This window comes from Aphis gossypii, chromosome X (genome assembly GCF_020184175.1).
Source record: "Aphis gossypii isolate Hap1 chromosome X, ASM2018417v2, whole genome shotgun sequence".
Taxonomy (NCBI): Eukaryota; Metazoa; Arthropoda; class Insecta; order Hemiptera; family Aphididae; genus Aphis; species Aphis gossypii.
The window spans coordinates 1,954,804-1,979,337 of NC_065533.1; the positions used below are offsets into that span (position 1 = coordinate 1,954,804).

Below are 24,534 nucleotides of genomic sequence, written 5' to 3' on the forward strand. Positions count from 1 at the left end.
TTTAGATATTTTAATTTTCACGAAGGATCAAAATAAATATTAGCAATAAAATAAAATATTATTACCTTTTTAGAATTATTTATATATTTTTTATCAATTATTATTGTTCTGAATTTCAATGATTAAAATAAAGCATTTAAATACTTACTTGTGTCTACAACTAAAAGTAGAATACAAAACATTATTTTTAAAATAATAAATTTTGCAATATTAATTTAATTAGGTAATTATATCGTCTTATATTTTTTCATATTTCAATAACTTAACATCAATCAAAATTCATGTAATAATTTAAACATAGATTAAAATTAATTTCGTTTTCAATGAAAAAAAAAAATGATATGAAGTAATCAAATGCGTGAACGGTTAATCAAATTAAGTAAAAAAAAACTTAAACCATTTTTGATAAACGTATGATTATATAAGCTTTTTAACATTTAACATAATTATTTACCAAAAATAACTTACTAATTTCTTTTTCAAAACTCTCTAAAATTTAAAGAGTATTTACGATTAGTTTTTAATATTAAAAATTCATAAATTCAAAATATTCCATTATCAATGTTCGAACATGGACGCGCACGATGTATTTCCTAGGGTTAGGTAACAAGTCATATTATTATTAGTATAATTATTCTATGGTTTGTCTAGGTATTTATAATTTACATACGAAAATAACTGCAGTCATATGCCACTAAGCGGTAACTCCAAAAATCGTAGTTTTCAGGAAAAGATAAAATAGTTTTCGACACTAAATTAGGCCATAGGTAAAAATAATAATTTTTTAAACATTAAAGAGATTGTATGTTATTGTATTTTTTTTTTTGGGGGGGGATTGAACACAAAAAAAAAGTTGTTTGATAATTTTTTATGGGTTTAAATGGACTTACTGCATATTGTCTTATATAAGTCAGAAGTAAAAAAGCAGTAAGTAAGTACACTTTTATTTGGAGTTACTGCCTAATGGCTTCTGATCATGGGCATCATGACCTGTTTAAATTGTATGTTAGAATGATTTATTGTTATATTCAATATAGGTTTTTCTTATAAACCATTTTTTTCGATCTGTTATTTATTTTTAAGATTTATTTACACAAATTAATAACTTAAACATGGAAAAATGTAGCACTTTGAAAATATAATAATGCATTACTAAGGTTGTCGAATTCCGAATCGCTTATTTTAATTTCGCGCGACGTGACTGTCATGTCCCGCGATGTAGAAGTTGGCATCCTGGTTAACCGCGGCCGACACCAAGGAGGGAAACGATTCTGTCGCGCCTAGCCACCGGTCACCGGTTCATGCCGCCGTTTTTCTTATCTTGTTCGTTCTTCTACCGTCTACGAAACAAGCTGCACGATCCAGTGCCTTGTCGCCGTCATTCCGCCTTTTTTTGTGCGTGTGGCTTTTGGATTGCTCATCCGAGCTAATCTCCGTTCCATGCCGTGGTCAGTTACGCCGTCTACGTGTTGTAGACTGTAGTACGACCGTCTGGTGTCTGACGCGTCGTTACTATTTTTATTATATTTTGTATCGCCCGGCCGATCTTTGCCATGCGATTTTGAGCCCCGCTCGCTCACGCGCCCACGTGTTCCGCCCGCCCGTTTTACGCAGTGCGAACCGTCGCGTATATTTTGGGTGTCGTAGATCCTTTCGTCATATTCGACGATAGTGCGAGTGTCGTAATCACGCCTGCAGTTTTCTTTCGTCGCCGTTCCAGACCAATCCTGACCATCGTGTTATCATCGGACCACCCGGTTATCAGGTCGTACACACGATATCATTTGTTTACTTTGAATTTTTTATTCGTCACATATTCGACGTACTTTGGTATTATTTTGTCGTCTCCGACGCGCCTTTTATATATTATTATTCAATCTCTACCACCGATCGTATGTGATCGTGCTTATATACTAACCCTAGTACGTAAATTTATTTTATTGTAGAATCACTCGAATAAATTGTTCTGCACATTGTATTTATAGATATATATATATATATAAAATATTGTGTTGTTTTTTTTTTGATCACCTAATATTCATCATCTAAGTTAAAATTAATTAGTCAGAGATGAGCCCCCCCCCCTAATCATACAGTCCATTCTCCCCCTTCTACAGGGTCATCGACAAGGTCGACGGAAGTAGTGAAACATACACGACGGGTTGCGTGTTGGCAACGGACTAAGATAGAATGGACTGGTAACGGTAGGGACGGCGAGGTGGTGGGGTCTGATCCCCAAATGTTTCTGCCCCGCTACACTGCACATCTATCACAAGTACACTATGTTCAACGCTATCTAGTGATAATAATATACGATAGAAAAGTAAATAGTGGTTCCATATAGGTTATTATAATATACTATAATATTTCTCCATAGATGGCGCTAAATGTAGTGTACTCTGGTACCTTGTCTAGAGAAACATTTGTGTCACACTGATAAGACATTCGATATCAGTCCATTCTATCTTAATCCGTGGTGTTGGCCGCCGTTCGTGCGCGCGCGCGCGCACACACACACACACACACACACACACACACACATACGCGTAAACCCCGTCCGCCGGCTTCTTGTGCAGCCCGATCGCACAAAGGTAAAATTGGGCTTTTTTTTAATTAATAATATATTATTCCTTATCAAGTTATCTTTAGGCCTGTAACATTGTATTTTAAATATTATTTCTATTTTCAGATTAATGTAAATATTAAACCAGAAATTCTAATTTTATTGGACATACTGCTTTGTGCATACAATAAGAACTAGGGGAAAAAGCAGTAACTCCAGACTGCCTTTTCTGTTATTTTCTTATCAATTTGTATGAATTTCTAATGAGAAAAACATAAATTTGTATTGCGGGAATCGATAGAGAATTAAAATATCTATCGATAGACACCAAAAACTCGAATTTCACAAAAATGGAGTTACTGCTTAGTGGCTTATGACGGCAGAATATTGGGAATATTGGTCAGAGATTAGTATTCGTGTATTCATCCTTTTGACGTCTTATTATAATATTTGTGTGTACCTTTTACACCACAACTTGTAATTTTACATTTTTACATATATTTTGCGTATAATTTTATTATGTTTATAAACTATAAAATATATAATATCATATATATATGTAAATACATCTGGGTAGTTTTCTGGTCCTCAGCATCCCGCAAGTCTAGCCGCTAACCGCATCATCCGTAGGAGCAGCTTTATCGGCGCAAACAAACAATTTTAATTAAATGGACTTCTCAACCTGCACCCGCATGTGTTGTCTTTGGCTAACACGTACGACGTAGTAAATTTTCATTCACCAATCTCTATAGTATGCGTTTAGTTTTGAGAGTGAACTGACCTATTGGCTATTACCAAACGTTGTCTTGTTGGATTTTTACGGTTTTTAATTTTTGAACTTTGTTTTGAGTATAACAAATATTTAATATTTTAAAATTTAAGTAGATACTTATAATGAATATATTTGGGTACGATATCTTTTTAATCTAAACTATTCTACGATAATGTGTACTCTCCCCTCTTCCACTTCACTTTCAAGTAGTGCAATGTCAAAAATGGTGTTTCAAATAACGACTATCATAAAAAACAAGTTATTTATCAAAATTATTGAAAAATTAACTTAAAATACCTATCTATATATTGTATATTCATAAATTATAATCATATTACTTACTTATATAGAATTTATTAAAAACACTTTCTGTAAATAAATAAAAATTTAATTTTGAAATGCTGTCTTAATAAAATAGCATAACATAACTTAAAATATAACGATGATTTTCCACTTATAACACTTTTTTTTTTTGTTTTAAATATTATTTCATATTTAATAACAAATTTTAAAAAATATGTATATATCATCTTAATAATTTGTAAAATTAAAAAAGAATCATTATGTATTTTTCAGTCATACACTATTTAAAAGAATGTTGCATAATAACCTACGGGTCAAATCAAATGATACTTTCGGGGAAAAAATCAACTCAGCTCTAATGTTATGAAAAAATATGATAAAAAGATTATATTATAAAAAAAAAATAATCAAATTATTAATACGTTTATTTATTTAATTATTGAAAGTTTGAGTTTTGTAGCCCAGTAGTACATTAAAAAAAAAAAAAAAAAAAAACATTGAAGTAAATTTTTGAATATTATTATACAATTGAAAGCTATAATAAGAAATAGAAAATAACATACATTTACATAGGCGCCAGCAGAAATTTTTCCAGGGGGGGGGGGGGGTAATGTTAGGATTTAAGGATAGATATTATAATTTTATTAAGCATTTTTAAATAATAACCTTTTTTATTATACTCGTTTACAATATACTATATTTTATTATGTTACAACTTGTGTTATGATTAATATAGGTATTAAATACATAGATAAAACTCAGTATAAGTAAAAGTTAAAGGTAACTTATTCTCAAAAAGAAATTGTAATCGTCTCACATCTCTTCCGAAACGATCAACAATTTCTTCATAATATTTATTATTATTAATTAGGTCAATTATCGTAGATTTATGTATATTCATCATGCATAAAACATCGAGTCTTTCGTTAGTCATGGTAGAGCGTATCCGTAGGTTTTAACTCTCCCCAAAGTACTGAAAAACCGCTCAGCAGTACAAGTAGTTGCCGGAAAGCTAACGCCAATACAAATTGTCGAAAATACTGATGGGTAAAATATTTCCGATTCTTTCAGTATATCTACAACATCTTTAGATTTCTGAATATTTGAGCGATTGTCATACCAAATCATTGATTCAGCAGCAAAATTGTATAGAAAAGAATTATACTTTTTTGAAATTTTTTCAGTAAGCGATCTATATTGATTTTCATCGAACTTACTCATATATTCTGGTAATAATTGAAAAATAGAATAAGGTACTTCATTTTTTTTTGAAAATCAATCTTTAAGGGATAATATTAATGAATCAACATATCGAATAAAAATATTAATTTTAAAATAACTTTCAACACGATCAGTAAATACATTTGCTCTATATGTTTTTTTTTTGGCAATTCTTGATATAGTTATTTTAATATCTGATAAGAGCTAAACTACTTTACATTTTACCCCAAAGAACATTAAAAGTAACATCTGCAGAATCTCGATGTTTTTGAAATATCTGAGTAAGCGTAGTTATTTGTTTTTTTTTTTTACAGTTAATAGATTCTAATTAACCCCTTTGGACTACATTAGCAACTGGTTCTAACATAGAAGAATATTCAGCCATAACATACAAACAAACTAAAAATGTTGAATTAGTACAAGGATTATACAATTGAAAAGCACGACTTTTTGTATTACGGTTTACGTCACTTTCCGATAGTTTTTGCAACGCTTCTAATATTATATTAATGTTTTCTTTAAATATCCTTATACTTTTATACTTGGCTGTCCAGCGCGTTTCACAGAGTAGAGGAATGTTTGGAATGTATTTTCTTCTTAAAGGACTTTCTCGAAAAAAATTTATTGAATCTTTTATTGTTCCAACCGTGTTACGAATTTCAGAAACATCACTCAAGTCATTAATAACTAAATTCAACTTATGATAATTACAATGGAAAAAAATTGCGTTAGGATATTTATCTTCAATTCGTTTTCTAACTCCACTAATTTTTCCCGCCATAGTAGAACAACCGCCATAGGCTTGACCGACCATTTTTAATAGATCAATCCCAAATTTTATGAGAGTGGACAAAATTTGTTCAGATATAGTTTCAGCGTCCAAACGTTGCAATGGTACAAAGCCTAAAAATTCTTCCCTTACACAGAATTCACCACTTGACATTTTGTGCACGAATCGTACTCCTAATGAAAGCTTCTCTATACCGGATATATCACATGATTCATCAGCAATGACTGAAAAGAACTGGCTTTCCTTTACATCTTTAATTATATGTTCTAATAACACTTTATTGCATATATTTATAAGTTCGTTTTGAATCCTATGTGAAGTATAAGTTGCATTTGTTGCAGAATTTTCCATATGGTCATTTAAAATAGTATCTCCTGCGTCTACTCTGAATTTTAATAAGCTATTGAAGATAGCAGTCTCGTCAGTTTTTCCTCTTAAAGGCATGTTGTGTATACCACAAAAAACTATTGTTTTGATTATGGGTATTAGTTTTGCTCTATTTAACTCTATTGTTTGTTGTTGAGCAGAACTCATAAGTTGAACAACACTTTTTTTATTATTTTCTAAAATATTACAAAAATTATTTGCTCTATTCGTTGAGTCACGGTGCCATTTAGATTGAAGATGAAGTTTCACAGAGCCATGGAAGTCTTTATATTTCGTAAATTTATTAATAATAAATCGACTTTAGACTCCTCAATCTAGTTGAGGTTTGAATAATACCCAATAACGGCATAAAAATCCTTTAAATTTTGAAGAGTATGAAATAAAAGTATAATCTATTAACCACTGAAGACGAAATAAACGATTTCCAGCATTGGAGTCTTTTTTAAAATCGTATGATTTATCGGGTACTCACGCTTGTTTTAATGCTTTATAAATGATCTCGTCATAAAATTTCCAATATCATAGAAATCAATGTTTACAAAATCCTAAAAAATTAATTATTCAATTTAAACCAGGAATGGATAATTTTTTTTAATTTTCTATTTTTGTTATTGTTTATTCATTTAAAAAATATATTTTTTTGTTTAACATTTTTAAACGTTTTAATTAACATTATTTTTCTATATTGTTTCCAAATAACGTTTTTGATAATTTGGTTTTCGTTTTTATTATATATTTCTTAAAAATGATTATTATACCGCTCAATATTGTAATGATATGCTCGATTTTACATATCATAATTATTCTAAATTCGTTATTTTTATTTAATAAAATAAATAACGGTTGAGTTGTCGCACGTATGTAATAAACCCTAAAAAACCCCAATAAATCAAGTCACTGATGATTGAAACGATTCCTATTATCTAGTCACGTACAGGACACTGTACGGGATTATAACGGTACAGCGCAACACATGCAATTTCTTTCATGTGCCGCCGGAGACGAGGGATGGTTCGGTCAGGGTCGCTTTCACCAGGGAGAAAGACAATTTTCTTTGGGGACACCGACACCTTTGATCGGGCCGCCGATGACTCTAGCGGGCCTGACCTAAATCGTCTCCTCTCATCAGTGCACGGGCACCTCTCAACTAGAACAGTGCATGAGTACCCTTCATAGCGCCAAGTGCATGAGTGCATAAGCACCTCTAAAACACATAAGTGCACGAGCACCACTTGTCCAGACCAGTGCAGGAGCACAGCATACTCACCCAAAACCACTCAAAAGATCCTGCGCACGACAACTCTGCTGTTTCCTTTTTTTAAAACGAAATTTGTTGAGTGTTCAGTTATTTCTTTTTGAGTGTTAAAAAATAATAATTTCTCCCCCTATCAAGTCGACTGCGATCATAGACAGCTGAGGATAAGGTAAGGTGCATGCACATCTATATTTACATAATAATAGTTTTATGCAGGTATTTTATTTTATTTATTAATTTGTCAGATTTTAATAAATTAATAATTAACTTAGTATTTTATAAACGGTTTACTTGATCGTTCTCGAAGCACGACCTCGAAAACCCTCCGACGATCAGGAGGAAGGCGATTACGCAAATTTAAAATAATAAGACATAAGTTAAGATAACCAACAAATCACTAATAATATATAAATATATTTGAGGCGATCATTCAAGGTTTGTGTCCCTTGTGATTGCCAATACAATTTATTTAAACCACTATAATACACCTACACTTAACATAAACAAAACATTACTTTTAGAAATAAAAATATTTAATTAATATAAAAGATTTTATATAATAAAAAATAGTTAATATTTCTTCATAAGGAACCAAGTTTTTAACTGAGTTTCGTAATCGGTAATAAGTACGACATAAATCTGAATTTTTTTATATTAAGTGACAAACCCTTTAGTACGTTGCATAAAGGGCATCATTCAAATGAATAAAATCTTCAATAGAGTTAACTTTTATATGCATCTACAGGTCATGAGTGAATAATAGAAATTAGCTTTCATTTATTGCATCTTTTATGCAGTTGGTTAATAATAAGAAGACCGTGGGAAAAAAATATCCCCATTATGGCTTATGGGATAACAGAAAGAACATCTATGACCCAAAATCTAATTTAGTGAACTTTTACAAATTGCTTCTTATCAGTGGCGTTCTTATCAGTCACAAAAATATTTTGGATGGTAAAAGCGGGGGTTTTAAATTTTCAATTCTCTCCTGTATAAGTAGGTACCAACTATTTAATTGTAATTCATTGATTAAACATAGTTAAAATATAAAAAGTGTTATAATTTAGTTTATTAAAACTGAATGTATTCAGTCTTAAAAATATATATATATTTATACATATATTTACATATAGCTACAACATATACATAAAAGTAACTGGTATTTAAAAACTAATTTTTAATCTTCTTGAATGGTAGGCAAGTTCTTTTAACACATCATTTATCTTTGTAATATTATTATAATGTCACGACGATTGTATAATAATGCCAAATCGTTTAGACGTTGCTGACCAGTTTTAGCTCTCAAGTACGTTTTTAAAAGGTGTAAAGAACAAAACGAACGTTCCCAAGTGGCAAAGATGACTGGTAGCGTAATAAAAATTTGTAAATGTTTGGTAGTGGTTTTTTAAAAATCTGAGTTGATTTGAAAAACCTTATCAATTGGAGATATTTCTTCACAGTGTGTCCAAATATAGAGAAGAGATGAAAAACTTGTACAAATTCAAACGCACTCAAGATTTTTCCTATAATGATATGTTGAGTTTTCTCTATAGCTGTTCGAAGAAAAACTGATGGAAAATTTAGTGTTGATTTTTTAACCTTAAATATAAATACAAAATTTTTTACGATTTTGACATATTTCATAAAAATTTGAACTATATTATAAGTAGGTAGAAAATGAGAGTTCTATTTCCTTATCTCCTGAATCGCTAATCATGTCTGATCATGGTTGATCGGCTGACCCCTCTTCGTTGCTGATCTCTTTCACCATCATGATCGGTGTGACGCATATTTAGCCCACCACCTACCGCTTAATCCACCATGATACTACCCTCCCCGCCGACCATCGATGGGCGATGATCGCTGCTACGATTCCGACGTCGTGGTTATCGACAACCATTTATCAATTATGCTTATCATATTATTGTACTCACATCAATATAACCGACATACACTATATACTATTGTACACGCACCATATCGTCGGTAAAACTGCAATACCTCGTAAGTCAAAAATTCACTTTTTTCAGGAGATACATAAATGTGTTTATAAAATCAAATGTATCATGACACAGTACCTAGTATCTCCGTGTCATAGTTTATCATGATATACAAACAACACTATTATTGTTGGTGGCACGTATTGCGAGTGTTACATATAACATGTTCTATTGTTAACGGAATGACCTATTCCAACCGATTTATTGTTGTGTTATTCACGATCATTTAGAGCAGCCCCCTCAGAGCAGTTTCTCTTATCACATCAGTGAGCGCCAAATAAAATTCAAATTTGCCGAAAGTAATTCAAATCCAATTGTTTTTTATAAAACACAAGGAACAGAGAATCTTCCATTAGACTTAAATGATGTTATGTTAATAATACTCACTGAAACTCAAAAAGTTGTTTTGCATAAATTTAGTAATGGGAAATTGTGTACTGATTCTACACATGATACCAATCAATATAATTTTAATTTAACTTCAATTGTATCGATTGATGAATTCAGAGAAGGATACCCTGGTACATTTTGTATAAGCACAAAAATTGACGAAGTACAAATGAAAGTTTTCTTTTCAAAAATTAAGGAGGTGATTGGCTGCCTTACTCCAAATGTATTCATGAGTGATACAGTGTCTGAATTTGGGAATGCATGGATTAACACAATGTGGCCTATTCCTCAATATCATTTTTTGTGTAAGTGTCATATTGACAATAACTGGCGCAAGAATCTAAAAAAAATATCTGGTTCTCAAAATGTAAAAGCTTACGTTTGTAAAACTCTTCCTGTATTATACTTGAAGAACCAGATAAAACTCAGTTTGAAGAACTTTTAACTAATTTTCTTTGTAAATTAGAAACGTACATTGTACGTAGGAAAAAGTGATGGGCAGCTTGCTATCGATATAAAGTAATGTTTAATACAAATATGGTATTAGAAGCTTTCCATAAAACTTAAAAACATGTTTATTTAAAGGGGAAGAAAAATCAACGCCTTGTTGTGTTACTCCGACATTTACTTAAATCATTATGCGATAAATACTTTGAACGACTAATAAAACTGTGCAATGGTGGATAAGTTTATCACCTCGTAAATGCGATAAAGTCGTCATCGTTCTGCTGTTCAGATTATTACTTTTGGAATTCATAAAATATCAGAAATCACCTGGTCTGTAACATTTGAAACTTTAGAAATAACATTTTATTTTATGTGATACAGATGTGTTGTATTTGCTTTTAAGTTGTTATGTACATTATTATTTTACATGCGTAATTTGTACATTCCTATAATATTTTGTATAAAATAAAAATCGTAAATCTAAAACTTTTACATTTAAAATGATTTATAACATTATAATTCAAATTTTATTTTATTTTTCTATACCTAGTTTAGGGACACTTTTACAATAGGTACTAATAAAATCTTCATTTTTGATTGTGTATGGAGCGATGCATTAATTAATGTATAATATTTTGTTTCGGTAGCTTTATAGTTTGTGTAATTTGAATTTTGAATAAAGCATCCTATTTTTTTTTCTCCAGCTATATAAAAAAATTATAGTTACATTGGTCTAACTTTTCTTTACATATTTAATAATTTGAGATTTTAGTTGAAACTTCTAAAAATTATTTATATTAAATAATTTGAAACTTTAGATCAAAATTACTTGGTTAAGAAACGTGAACCACATTCATGTAAGATTATATGTGTTACGTGTAAAGTCTGTGTACATTTGTTTTCTTGTACGTGCTATGATTACACAATAAAAAACAATATGTGCAAGCATATACATGCTGTAAACATTAATATGGTTGACATTAAAGTAGTAATTACAAGAACTGATGTTTATAATCCCATGATAACTGATAAAGTATGTGTGAAAATTCCAATCACTCAATAGCTGAATTATGTATCTTCAGAATCCATTGGTAACAAACTTCATGAATTCTATAACATGTTTATGTCACAAGCAGGCACATTAAGTCCCAACAACTAACAAAAATCAACGCTTCTATTGATGCAGGTTTACGCATATTGTATGAAAGAGAAAATAATATAATTAAAGATGTAGAAAATCAAGAACCTGTTAATAAAAATGCAGAAAAACAGTTGCGGTTTTATTCCACCAGAAAACAAAGATTAAAAGCACCAGAAGAACAAAGATAAAATAAACCTACATTAATAATTAGAAATCAAATAATCACCGATTTAAAGGGAAATGAGAAAACTCCCTACATTCATACTGATTCTGACCACACTTAAAGAAAATAAGACCTAATTACCTATATGTACCTACCACGGTTGAAATTATAGTATATTTCAACCTTAGTTAATACATAGTTAATAACACAACATATTTTAATTTATACTTTAATTAATTTTATACCAATTTTTATAACTTTTTTTTAGTTTTTTGGATTACTTACCAATCTTGACAACATATTAAAAATGTATACTGAGTGTAGCATATAATGTTACTTGTATCATGGAAACAATACAATATTATTGAAACTATGTAATTTTATAATGTAATATTTATTATCTATTTTATATAACGTATTTATTAAGTAATTAACTATTTAACTGTTAACGTATTAAACTTTGTGACCGTGATAATGATCGGTCATGTGATAATGGTTTTGTAATAAGAGAAACTACTCCTAGGAGCCCGTCTCTAGATGCTCGTGTATTATTCTCAATACGCGCAGGTTAATTTATGGAATTAGTATCGAAACTCTGTCCAATACAATAATCCCCAAAATAGTCAAAAATCAATAGCGATATACGCAATTATTATGGTAAATACCCAATTCATATTTTACCTAGCCTTGGCTTAAATTTTCTCCATCTCCATAAATGCTAAGATTTTTGGACACTTGCTTCGTTGTACAATCTTTACAAGACACCCATTACTCTCCATCTACTTTATCTTCACTCTCTCATAACTTAACTTAAATAATTGATTTTGTTTACTTAATGCAAAGATATAAGTTAAAATATTGTAAATTAAATCTTTACAACAGTTTTAATTATTTTTATATACTTATACTGAATTCTCATATTGATTCTATTTTGTCATCTATTTTTTGATCATCGACAATAATATTTTAAACTAAGAGATGTAATGAAATTTAACCATTTAATATGTTAAATAATAAACTGAATATTTTCAATTATTTTAAACTGTTAAATATATGATATAATATATTTACTACATACATGTCAAGTGGATCTGTGTTTGTTATGCTTACCGCGAATACATATGTATATGGGGGAGTGAGAAAATATAACGTTATTTATTATTTATCATAATTACTAAGTATGATAATTATTTTGAGCATAACGTGTAATATAATTTAAAACAGAATAAAGAAAAATATAACAAGTAAATCTTTGATATTCCTATTGAGAAAATAAACACTATGAATATTAAAAGACATGACGATATTCATTTGTGTGCTGTATAGGATAGTACTGAACGATTATTGATAATTGTAGGATTATGAAAATGAAAATATGAAAATATAATGAATCATCTATTATAATAATAGTTTGCTATATTATGTATAATATAATATAATATAATATATGTTAATATTTATCGAGTATATTGGTTAGGCAATTTCGCGTAATATTTTCAATTTCTTTATCCATTCCTGGCCACCAAAATCTTGCTAAACTTTTCATACTGGAAGAACCCATATGACATAAAAGAAGTTCACTTAGTATATTAGTTCGAAATTTAGTCGGTATGATAACACGGTAACCCCATAATAGTAATACCTGTTCCAATGAAATTTGAGTTTTTCGTAAATTATACGACCAAAGTTCTAAATTGTTAGAAAAATCTTACCTAACCAAGGAACAACGACAGAGACGTGTTTCTCACGCGAAAGATTTGCTTCAAATGGTCACCAAAACTCCAAATTTTTTAAAAAATATTATTACGGGTGACGAGATCTGGTGTTTTACCTATGACCCGGAAACCAAACGGCAAAGTGCACAGTGGGTTGGAGAAAATTCGCCTCGACCAAAAAAACTTCGTTTTCAAAAATCCAAAATCAAGACCATGTTGATTGTTTTTTTTGATTCCCAAGGAATTATACACAAAGAATTTGTACCCCCGGGAAGTAATGTTAATGCCGAATTCTACAAAAACGTTTTGGATCGCCTCCGTAAAAGAATTGCACGCGTTAGGCCCGCTTTGTGGAAAGATCGGTCTTTTTTCTTGCTGCACGATAACGCTTCAGCACACACCGCGGTGATTGTCACTCAATTTTTGGCCAAAAAAATGATTCCAGTACTCGACCACCCCCCGTATTCACCAGATTGGAGTCCACCGGACTATTTCCTGTTCCCAAAGTTGAAGATGGAGCTCAAGGGGCAGCATTTTTCCACCATTAAAACGATTTAAGAAGTGGTGACCCAAAAGTTGAAGAACATTCCTACACCTGACTTTTCACGGGACAAGGGACCGTTAAATGAAGGGTAGGGGGCAGGGTAATGGGATTCACGGGATTTGCGGGGGATACAGAACCGACTAAAACACACTACTAACATCTATACGATCATAACGGAATCTACATTGTTTTCTTAGGATAAAACAGAATGCATAACTCACTTAAGGTTATAGGATACGTTATAAAATCAGACTTAAGAGGACGCTATACCTGGCAGTGGCGTAGTTATTACCTGCATGTGTTGACTCTGACTTATACAAGAGTAACATAGTTCAAATTGTTTTGCATATCAAAATTATCAAAATTATAAATTGCATTGGGAAGAATTTTACTTATGTCGTAGCTTTTTAATTTTTTTGATAACATGAATACACTAATACAGTTAATGTAATTGGTTTGAGAAATGTAGGTTTTTCATTTAATTATTAAAAATTATTGGTTACCTACTATTAACAATAAAATTAAAACACTTCGACTAAGGTATAAAGTTCTTCTCTCGATGCGATTTATAATTTTTATATAAAATATATACGTATTTATCAATAGTAAATAAACTTAAACTAAATGCTACAAACTGTTAAGTCTATTAGCTAAACATCTTACATTTAAAGATATATTTTTTAATCTTAACTGTAGGTATACTTTTAAGCTCTGTTTGAAAATTGCTCGTTTTTATAATATGTTTATAAAACTTTAACAGATTAACTTAAATTATACATATTGTCTAGGTGCATATAGAATTATAACTTTGATTTTGATTTTAAAATAGATAGCTACATTTAATGAATACATTACCATCATTTAGCAGCTCACATAAAAAATAAGCAACATCTCCACCTAAACAGATTATTCGTTAGTGTATGACATAAACTTTGATAAAAAAAAAAAAAATACTCTTACTGTATTAGGTTCTTTAATCGTAACATAAATTAATTATTTTATACTAAGTATTTTGAGTTACTTATTTAACACGTTTTAACAATTATAAATGTATAGTTCTATTATATTGGTACTTAATTACCTATTGGACATATAGTTATTGCTCCGTAAATTATTTTGAAACTTAACCATAGAAGTCCTAATGATACATACATAGTGTCTATAAAATTACAATTTATTTTACTCCGTAACCAATTTAATAAAATAGAGAATTGTCATTTATTGAGACTGTAGTTAATTGTAAAGATTGCAATCCATCGATGCGAATAGTAGTATAACACAAATGCCACGATAATTGTTCCAATATGAAATAATAACATTTTATTTTATAAAATTCCATTTGTATTTTATGTGATACAGATGTGTTGTATTTGCTTTTAAGTTGTTATGTACATTATTATTTTACATGCGTAATTTGTACATTCCTATAATATTTTGTATAAAATAAAAATCGTAAATCTAAAACTTTTACATTTAAAATGATTTATAACATTATAATTCAAATTTTATTTTATTTTTCTATACCTAGTTTAGGGACACTTTTACAATAGGTACTAATAAAATCTTCATTTTTGATTGTGTATGGAGCGATGCATTAATTAATGTATAATATTTTGTTTCGGTAGCTTTATAGTTTGTGTAATTTGAATTTTGAATAAAGCATCCTATTTTTTTTTCTCCAGCTATATAAAAAAATTATAGTTACATTGGTCTAACTTTTCTTTACATATTTAATAAGTTGAGATTTTAGTTGAAACTTCTAAAAATTATTTATATTAAATTATAAAAAAAAAAATATATATTATATTTAATACCTATATATTAAAAAAGATTTGTATGATATTATAAATATTATTCATATGATTATAAATAAGTTGGTTATTATTGTATATGATGGTTATTTAGCTTAAGTAAAAGTTAGGCAAACACAAGGAATACAAGTCTTGAATGTATGCTGTATTTATATATTATAAGTTATTTTAAATTTACGCGATTACCTTCCTTCTGATCGTCGGAGGGCTCTTGAGGTCGTAATTTGAGAATGACCAAGTACACCGTTAGTAAAATATATGTAACTATATAAATATAGATGCGCATGCACCTTACCTTATTCGCAGCTGTCTGAATACGCAGTTGACATAATAAGAAGGATAAAGATTATTTTAAACACTTAGATAGAAATAAAGTAACACTGATTAATTTCGATTTAAGAAAAAAGGAAACGGCTCAGTTGTCGCTCGCAGGATCTGGTGTGTGGGTCTTTTCTGGTGCTCATGCACTTGACAGTTGACTGGTCGAATAGTGCTCGTGCACTTGTTGCTTTGAAGAGTGCTCATGAATTTATGAGAGGAGACGACTAGGTCAAGCCGGCCAGAGTCGCAGGCGGCCTCATTAAAGGTTTTTGCGTTACCAAGAAATTGTCTTTATCCCCGGCGATAGAGACCCTTACTGGACCATCCATTGTCTCTGGCGGCACACAAAATAGATCACATGTGTTGCGCTACACTGTCACAACTATGTTTAATATCCTACATGACCAAATAATATAAATCGTTCCTTTCATCAGTTATTTAAGATGTTTATTGGGGTTTATTCTGTGCGTGCGACAACCTGACCGTTATTTATTTAATTGAACAAAAACAAGAAATTTACAATGATATGATATGTGAAAGTGAGCATATCATTACAATATTTATGTTAAATACTGTATATTTTTAATTTATTTATGAATTTATTCAATTTTTAATCAAAAACTACACTCAAAATTGAAGATTTAAGCATTTTTTTTCTAAATAAAATACACCAATGTTGAACATTATATTAAAATAAATTCATTGCTTTACTTAAAATCTAAATACAAATCACATATACAGCTATTACTGTAATTAGTAATTTTGAGAATGGAAAATTTCGGCGACATTTTTCGCTATGCCATGTCAGTGCAAAGCTATTTCGACGCAGAAGTGTAGGTATCCTTTTTAAATCTAGGTATACTACGGATATGAATGGATTTATTTATTAAAAACAAAATATAATAATAATGTATTAATAAATAATAGTATATTATAGTAAAGTTTATTAGTATAATATCAATTTAAATCTGTATTGTAAAATTGAGTCCTTTAATTTATGTTGCTAATTTATACAATTCCTTTTACGAATACAGATTATTATTTTATCGCTTTATACTTTCCTTAGTTTAAATTGTTTTGAAAAAAAAGTTCAAATAATAGTATTCCTTTATTGAGTTGTTTATTTGATTTATCATTCCTAAAAAGAATTACTGAACATTACGGGTCTATTTGGATATTAACCCGATTAATATGCAATAAAAACCTGAGTGATTATCACCATTTCTCCGCAAGAATCGTGTATGAATAAGTATAGTAATGTTATGTTAGTATGGCTCAGAATTAATCAATTGTCGGTACATCATGACAAAAACTAAATTTATCGTCAAATTGTCAAAATATATCAAAACTTCTTCGCTGTATTGATAGGCACCTACATTAGAATGTAAATAGATTTATTCCGTTTAAACATTTTTTATCTCTTTAGTTTGAAAACAATGTAGTTTCAAAAAAAAAAAAAAAATAGGTTAAACGTGACTACGTGGTGTATTTACTTAACAAAATGTACCTAATGTTTGTATAATATCAGGTTTTGAGCTAACTGTACGTCGTATAATATACCTAACAAAACAATACGAATAATAAATAATTAAAAACATTTTATCGTTTAGTTGCTTAAATATTTAGTACTTATTGAAGTTTTATGACAACGTTTGTTTCAAAAACTTCTTAACCAAGGACGTATTTCAAGCATTTTAGAACAATGGTTGAAATATAACATTGTAATTTAAGTATATAATATATTATTACTATTACCATTGCCAAAATTTAGATTACCTTATTAATTTACAAATGCAAATTCGTTAATCAGATTAATTATATCCCGTTATTTCATTTAATATGAACTCTACCTGCTTGTATTATAGCTAATAGTATATTATTGTGTGTAAATTGTATGTACAGGGGGCCAATTCTTGAAAGTACTAGAACGGTATTCGTATACGAATAATTTTACTTTTTCTACTACTTTGACAAAACCGTATTCTTGAATGCCGTTCGTACACGAACGGGTCGTGTGGTGTACCGTAATAGTATTCCTTTGTGTTTGCCTAACTTTTACTTAAGCTAAATAACCATCATATACAATAATAACCAACTTATTTATAATCATATGAATAATATTTATAATATCATACAAATCTTTTTTAATATATATTAAATCTTAATATATATAAATCTCGTGTCACAATGTTTGTCCTCAATGGACTCCTAAACCACTTAACCGATTTTGATGAAATTTTTTACACCGCGTGTAATTTGGTCCAACTTAAAAGATAGGATAGTTTTTTTTCAATATGTATTATTAATAATATGTGCTCAAACAGGAATATTGAGATTTATGATAGAAATTTTTGTTTATAAATGGTTGCTATGGGGGTTATAAGATTTGAGAATAATATTTATTTATTTGTGGTTGATATGGTAGTATATAAAATTAATATAATGAATTACGGATTTTGATAACATTTGGTAACCATTTAATAATATGAATATAATATAATATAATATAATTCCTCTTATTGGTCGCAGGAAAATGTGCTTATGTAATACAATTTTAGGAAAATACACCAGAAAAGTTCGGAATCTGGGTGTAAAAAAACAACAACAACTGTCACTGCAGTTGTTCAGCAAGAAAATAAACTATATTAAGGTAGCTATTGATTATGATTGAATATAATAGTTATAGACCTGATGTTATATTTTGTTAAAACCATAACAACAAAAATAAGAATTAGCGAAATAAGTCAATGGCCACAGTAAATTTAAAATTCACAGCAATAGTTAAATTTAAATTAAATTAAACTTGCCAATCGCGTGAATGCACGTTGTGACTACAATAACCTTGATTATTTTTTTGCCAGACCCATCATCGGCGAGCTGGACGCTCTCATCGGATTTTAGTGCGTTAAGGTTGGGTTAGGAATATGTATTAATTGATTAATATAATCCACCGTACTATGTCAAACTTGGTATAACTTTGATATTTATTAGAGTTAAATCATACACTTACATACAAACAGCACTAGGTCCGCGATCTACCGCAGATAGATTGCCTACCTGATAAATGATAATATACTTCAGCAGTTCAGCGAATCAGAATTTTTATTCCGGGCAACAGAAAACTTAAGATAAATCTAGAACATAATCCACCGAATATTAAATAATGAATTGAACAAAGTTTGAGTCATATAGAGTTGGTATATTTAACGAGCAAGATAAATATTAGTTAGTAACATTATAAACATAGATCATTCTTATATTAATTATTTTGAAAATAGTGCTAGGATAATACACAATATAGTATGGTGTATCACATAGTACATAGGTATTTAAATGCAATTTTAATATAAAATTTTCATATCTCCGTGATAAACTATATTTATATGTTTTATTAAATTTTCTCATACATAATAACACTAATACATGGCCTACGAAAATGCAAAAAAAACCAACTAATACGCGGGCAACGCCGTATCGGGACAGCTTGATTATAATATATATATTTAATATACATTTTTTTACAGCAATAAACTAACATAACAAGTTATACTAAGTTTTATTGTTTTACCAACAGGCAACAATACAAAAACCACGAGATGGCACATTATTGTATTTTACCCACTGTAGTAAAAAAAAAAAATGACATAACTTTGAAACTTAAGTGTTAGAAATTATAAAATTCTTATACACATCTCGCGGGGTCCGCAATCCACCACGTGTGGATTGCCTACATGATAATATACTGCTCTCATAATCATAAGAGAGTCTCACGGCAACGGTAAGCAGAATGCCTATAATATTATGACTTAAGTAACTCACTGACTGATAAACGTAGAACCTGAACAATGATAGATCGATGCTTACAATTTACACGGTACATTCGTAAAATCGTATCACAAATTTAGTGTGTAATGAGAAAGCATTTTACAAAATTCGCATATTAAAGTGGTGCTTTCACAAGATTTTTGAGAATCAAAACAGTCAATGAAAATGTTTAAGTTTTGAACACCGTTAAACCGAATAGTAAATAACAAATTAACCAAAATTCGAATCTATATATTATATAGAATTTGCATTTTTAACGGGCAACGAAGTGCACGGGGTCAGCTAGTATAATATATATATTTTTTTTTATAATTTAATATAAATAATTTTTAGAAGTTTCAACTAAAATCTCAAATTATTAAATATGTAAAGAAAAGTTAGACCAATGTAACTATAATTTTTTTATATAGCTGGAGAAAAAAAAATAGGATGCTTTATTCAAAATTCAAATTACACAAACTATAAAGCTACCGAAACAAAATATTATACATTAATTAATGCATCGCTCCATACACAATCAAAAATGAAGATTTTATTAGTACCTATTGTAAAAGTGTCCCTAAACTAGGTATAGAAAAATAAAATAAAATTTGAATTATAATGTTATAAATCATTTTAAATGTAAAAGTTTTAGATTTACGATTTTTATTTTATACAAAATATTATAGGAATGTACAAATTACGCATGTAAAATAATAATGTACATAACAACTTAAAAGCAAATACAACACATCTGTATCACATAAAATAAAATGTTATTTCTAAAGTTTCAAATGTTACAGACCAGGTGATTTCTGATATTTTATGAATTCCAAAAGTAATAATCTGAACAGCAGAACGATGACGACTTTATCGCATTTACGAGGTGATAAACTTATCCACCATTGCACAGTTTTATTAGTCGTTCAAAGTATTTATCGCATAATGATTTAAGTAAATGTCGGAGTAACACAACAAGGCGTTGATTTTTCTTCCCCTTTAAATAAACATGTTTTTAAGTTTTATGGAAAGCTTCTAATACCATATTTGTATTAAACATTACTTTATATCGATAGCAAGCTGCCCATCACTTTTTCCTACGTACAATGTACGTTTCTAATTTACAAAGAAAATTAGTTAAAAGTTCTTCAAACTGAGTTTTATCTGGTTCTTCAAGTATAATACAGGAAGAGTTTTACAAACGTAAGCTTTTACATTTTGAGAACCAGATATTTTTTTTAGATTCTTGCGCCAGTTATTGTCAATATGACACTTACACAAAAAATGATATTGAGGAATAGGCCACATTGTGTTAATCCATGCATTCCCAAATTCAGACACTGTATCACTCATGAATACATTTGGAGTAAGGCAGCCAATCACCTCCTTAATTTTTGAAAAGAAAACTTTCATTTGTACTTCGTCAATTTTTGTGCTTATACAAAATGTACCAGGGTATCCTTCTCTGAATTCATCAATCGATACAATTGAAGTTAAATTAAAATTATATTGATTGGTATCATGTGTAGAATCAGTACACAATTTCCCATTACTAAATTTATGCAAAACGACTTTTTTCACCGTGGACCGAAAACCCCACGCCCGGTACACCATCACCAGTAACCGAACGGCCATTCTTTTTTTTGTTTTGTTTTAACGTTAACTCCCTGAGTTTTCTGTTCACTCACACCTACGGTGAGACATTTGTTTTCATTAATTATTTTGCATTTTGTTTGTTTTAAATACACGGCGATTACACGTCACTATAACCGAACGCAGTGCTTGTTTTTTTTATTTTTTTTTTTGTTTTTCCCCACGTGTTTTTCACCGCTGTGCGAACCGGCCTCTCGCCTAACACCTAGGTCCGCCACAACGTGTCATGGTCATAGTAGCATATGCATCACCCTCGACAGGAGGCATGGTCATACTTAGCCTTGATATACCGTAGCCCATAACATTCACTTACACCCGCTAGAAATATAAACGAAAATACTGAAAATGCCGAAACAGTGTGTACAAATCAAAATCTAGACCTTACAATAATATATAAAACACCCAGACCAATTAGTTCTAGAAAACCGCCTCAGCGATATTCTCCAAGTGATTATGACTAATGTAATTAAATCATTTATATATAAAAATAATACGAACATAGCTATTAATTAATATACAAAATACTCTATATATATAATTTTTTTTTTAAGGAAAGAGATGTTGCATATTCAGCATTTATATTATTTTATACTACACACATTTATATTAATTGTATGCATAAATATCATATTACGATCGTGTGACCATGAATATTTTCAAATTTAATAAAACGTTCAAACACATTACCACTTTCATCAATATATCTCAACACGTATGCTATCTGATCATTATGAGTTATATCGGATGTGGAATCTACAATAATTCTAAAATATTTTGCAGATTTAACTTCCATTAATTTGTGATTTAATACTTTATTAGCCATTAGATCAATCAGTTTTCTAACAGTATAAGATGAAATGTAATTTGTATTTCCGGATCCTTTATTTCCATATGTGGTAAGATGATTTGATAAAAATGGATCAAATTCACTAATCAACTGTTATATAGGTACCTAAAAATATTCCATTATGTGGTGAATTAAGCTTTTCATCATCTCCAAAAAATGGTAGTCCTCTAAGAAGTAAACTTAATTGCTGTGGCAGTTTTTTTAAGCACATTTCTCCAATACTCAACTTATTTTTTATGCTTTTATCTTTTATAACACAATGTCTTGATCAATTCGACTATTTTTCATTGCACGGCTGGATAAAACACACACTGATTTTCTGTGATTTATCGAACGTTCATGTCCAGTAAGACGTCGTGAAACATGTCTCCAATCATCAAACCATCTTTACATAACTGATCATCATCAGGGTAAAAAAGTTTACAAACATAACAGTATAATTTTTTAGACTCTTCAGAATAGACTAGCCATTGTCTTTTAAATTTATTTTGATTTTTTTCAGTAAAAAAAAAAAAAAAAAAAAAAAATGAGAAATTCGCAAAGACAACCATTTTGGGTTTTTACCATTAAAAAACTGTCTTGAGTTTTTAATTTTATCGATATTTTAGTCAGGAGGATTCATCACAAAAGATTTTTGAAATTCATTTGAGATTTTTAATGGCCATAAAGCAACATTTTTCTTCAACTTGCTGTAATCTATTTCATCATTTCCACAACCTAATGATATTTTAATCATATACGTCAATAGATAGCGGATAATTGATAGCGCGACAATTGATAGCGGTCAATTTATAGCGCGTAAATTGATCGCGAGCGACTTTTGATAGTATGACAATATGTAGTGCCCTAAAGAATTATATAACCAATAACAACTATTAAAAAAAATAGATTATAGAAATAAATATTGCAAGTCATAATTAAAATTATATAGGTATAAAAATTTAAATACTTAAAATTAAATTCCCTAAAAAAAGTATAATATAAAAATTTGACGATATTAATGGGTATTATAATACAATATTTATGTTAAAATAAAAATAAAAAAAATTATTAAGTATAATATGTTACAAGTCATTTTACATGTCATAATTAAAATTTAGCTGCCCAAAAAAGTATAATATAAAAATTTAACGATATTAATGGATATTATAATACAATATTTATGTTAAATTAAAAATAAAAAAAATTATTAAGTATAATATGTTACAAGTCATGTTACATATCATAACTAAAATTTAGCTGCCCAAAAAAGTATAATATAAAAATTTGACGATATTAATGGATATTATAATACAATATTTATGTTAAAATAAAAATAAAAAAAATTATTAAGTATAATATGTTACAAGTCATTTTACATGTCATAATCAAAATGTATAGCTGCCTCAAAATATTATACCTGTAGCTGGAAGTTATGTGCTATTCCTCTAAGATAGTCTTCAATTGTTCTATTTTCATAATGTAAACAAATTTTTTGATTTTAGCACTCGGATCTTTATAAATTTTTTTTGATGGCGGTTCCATTCCTGCAACATATTGCTCTATTTTCATTCGGTTTACTTGCTCCTCTTTTTGCAACGCATTTATGAACTTCCATATTGTTGGGTGCGATGAGGAATTTAACATTGCAGAAAAACAATTGTGCCATCCTTCTACGGAGTTATTTGTTCGGGGTAAATCAGCAAACACTAAAGAATAGCAGTTCCATATATTTATTGGAAAATTAGGTTCTCTTCTTTTTTTATTTCTGTGTAAGCGACCAATCCAATTTCCCTCGAAATAATCTATTAGTGGCATCAATACCTCTTCATTTTGATTATAAAAATCTGTGTCTAAAAGTTTCTCAAATGCATCAACAACTTTATCTGTTGGTACATACGCCAAAGCTGGTAACATTCGTATGCATAATGCAAAATCTGAATTTTCCCTATATTTTTTTTTGTAATCCAGTTTCTTGAACGTGACGCCATACACATTGTGATAAATGAAAAAAACATCCATTTATAGATGCATTTGGAAACTCAAATTTGACAGCATTCATTGCCCCTTTTTCAAAGTCCATCATTATATTAATTGGGTTTAGATTACATATTAATGACTTTAAAGCTTGAAGCATTAATTTATATGTATTTTCCTTTTTATCGGGTAGTAAAATATACACAGAAGGAATAACGTTCGAATAATAAACAGCGTGAATAGTATAAAGTTGTTGAAATATTTTAGGGGCACATGAGAATGTTCCGTCACAAAACCAGTTATCGCAGTTAACAGTTAATTCGAGGTTCCGTTTTGTACTGAATAATAGAATTCGATTTGTCTCAGATTTGTTATCAAATTGTAAAAATTGCTCACCATTTGTTGTTTTCGTGAATCGGTCTGGAATTTCAAAGTTTAAATTTTGAGGATT

At 29.5% G+C, this 24,534-nt stretch overlaps 1 long non-coding RNA gene and 1 pseudogene across 1 annotated transcript; both read right to left on the reverse strand.

Moving 5' to 3' along the window:
• Window positions 1-468: 468 nt before the first annotated feature.
• LOC126551993 (uncharacterized) lies at window positions 469-14,981 on the reverse strand. The gene is made up of 4 exons (XR_007605851.1): window positions 14,773-14,981; window positions 14,547-14,588; window positions 3,678-3,704; window positions 469-489 (listed from the first exon to the last, which is right to left on the reverse strand). It is a non-coding gene; the product is annotated as an uncharacterized LOC126551993 (long non-coding RNA).
• An 8,565-nt stretch (window positions 14,982-23,546) lies between these two features.
• On the reverse strand, window positions 23,547-24,243 carry LOC126552266 (uncharacterized; annotated as a pseudogene).
• Window positions 24,244-24,534: the final 291 nt, after the last annotated feature.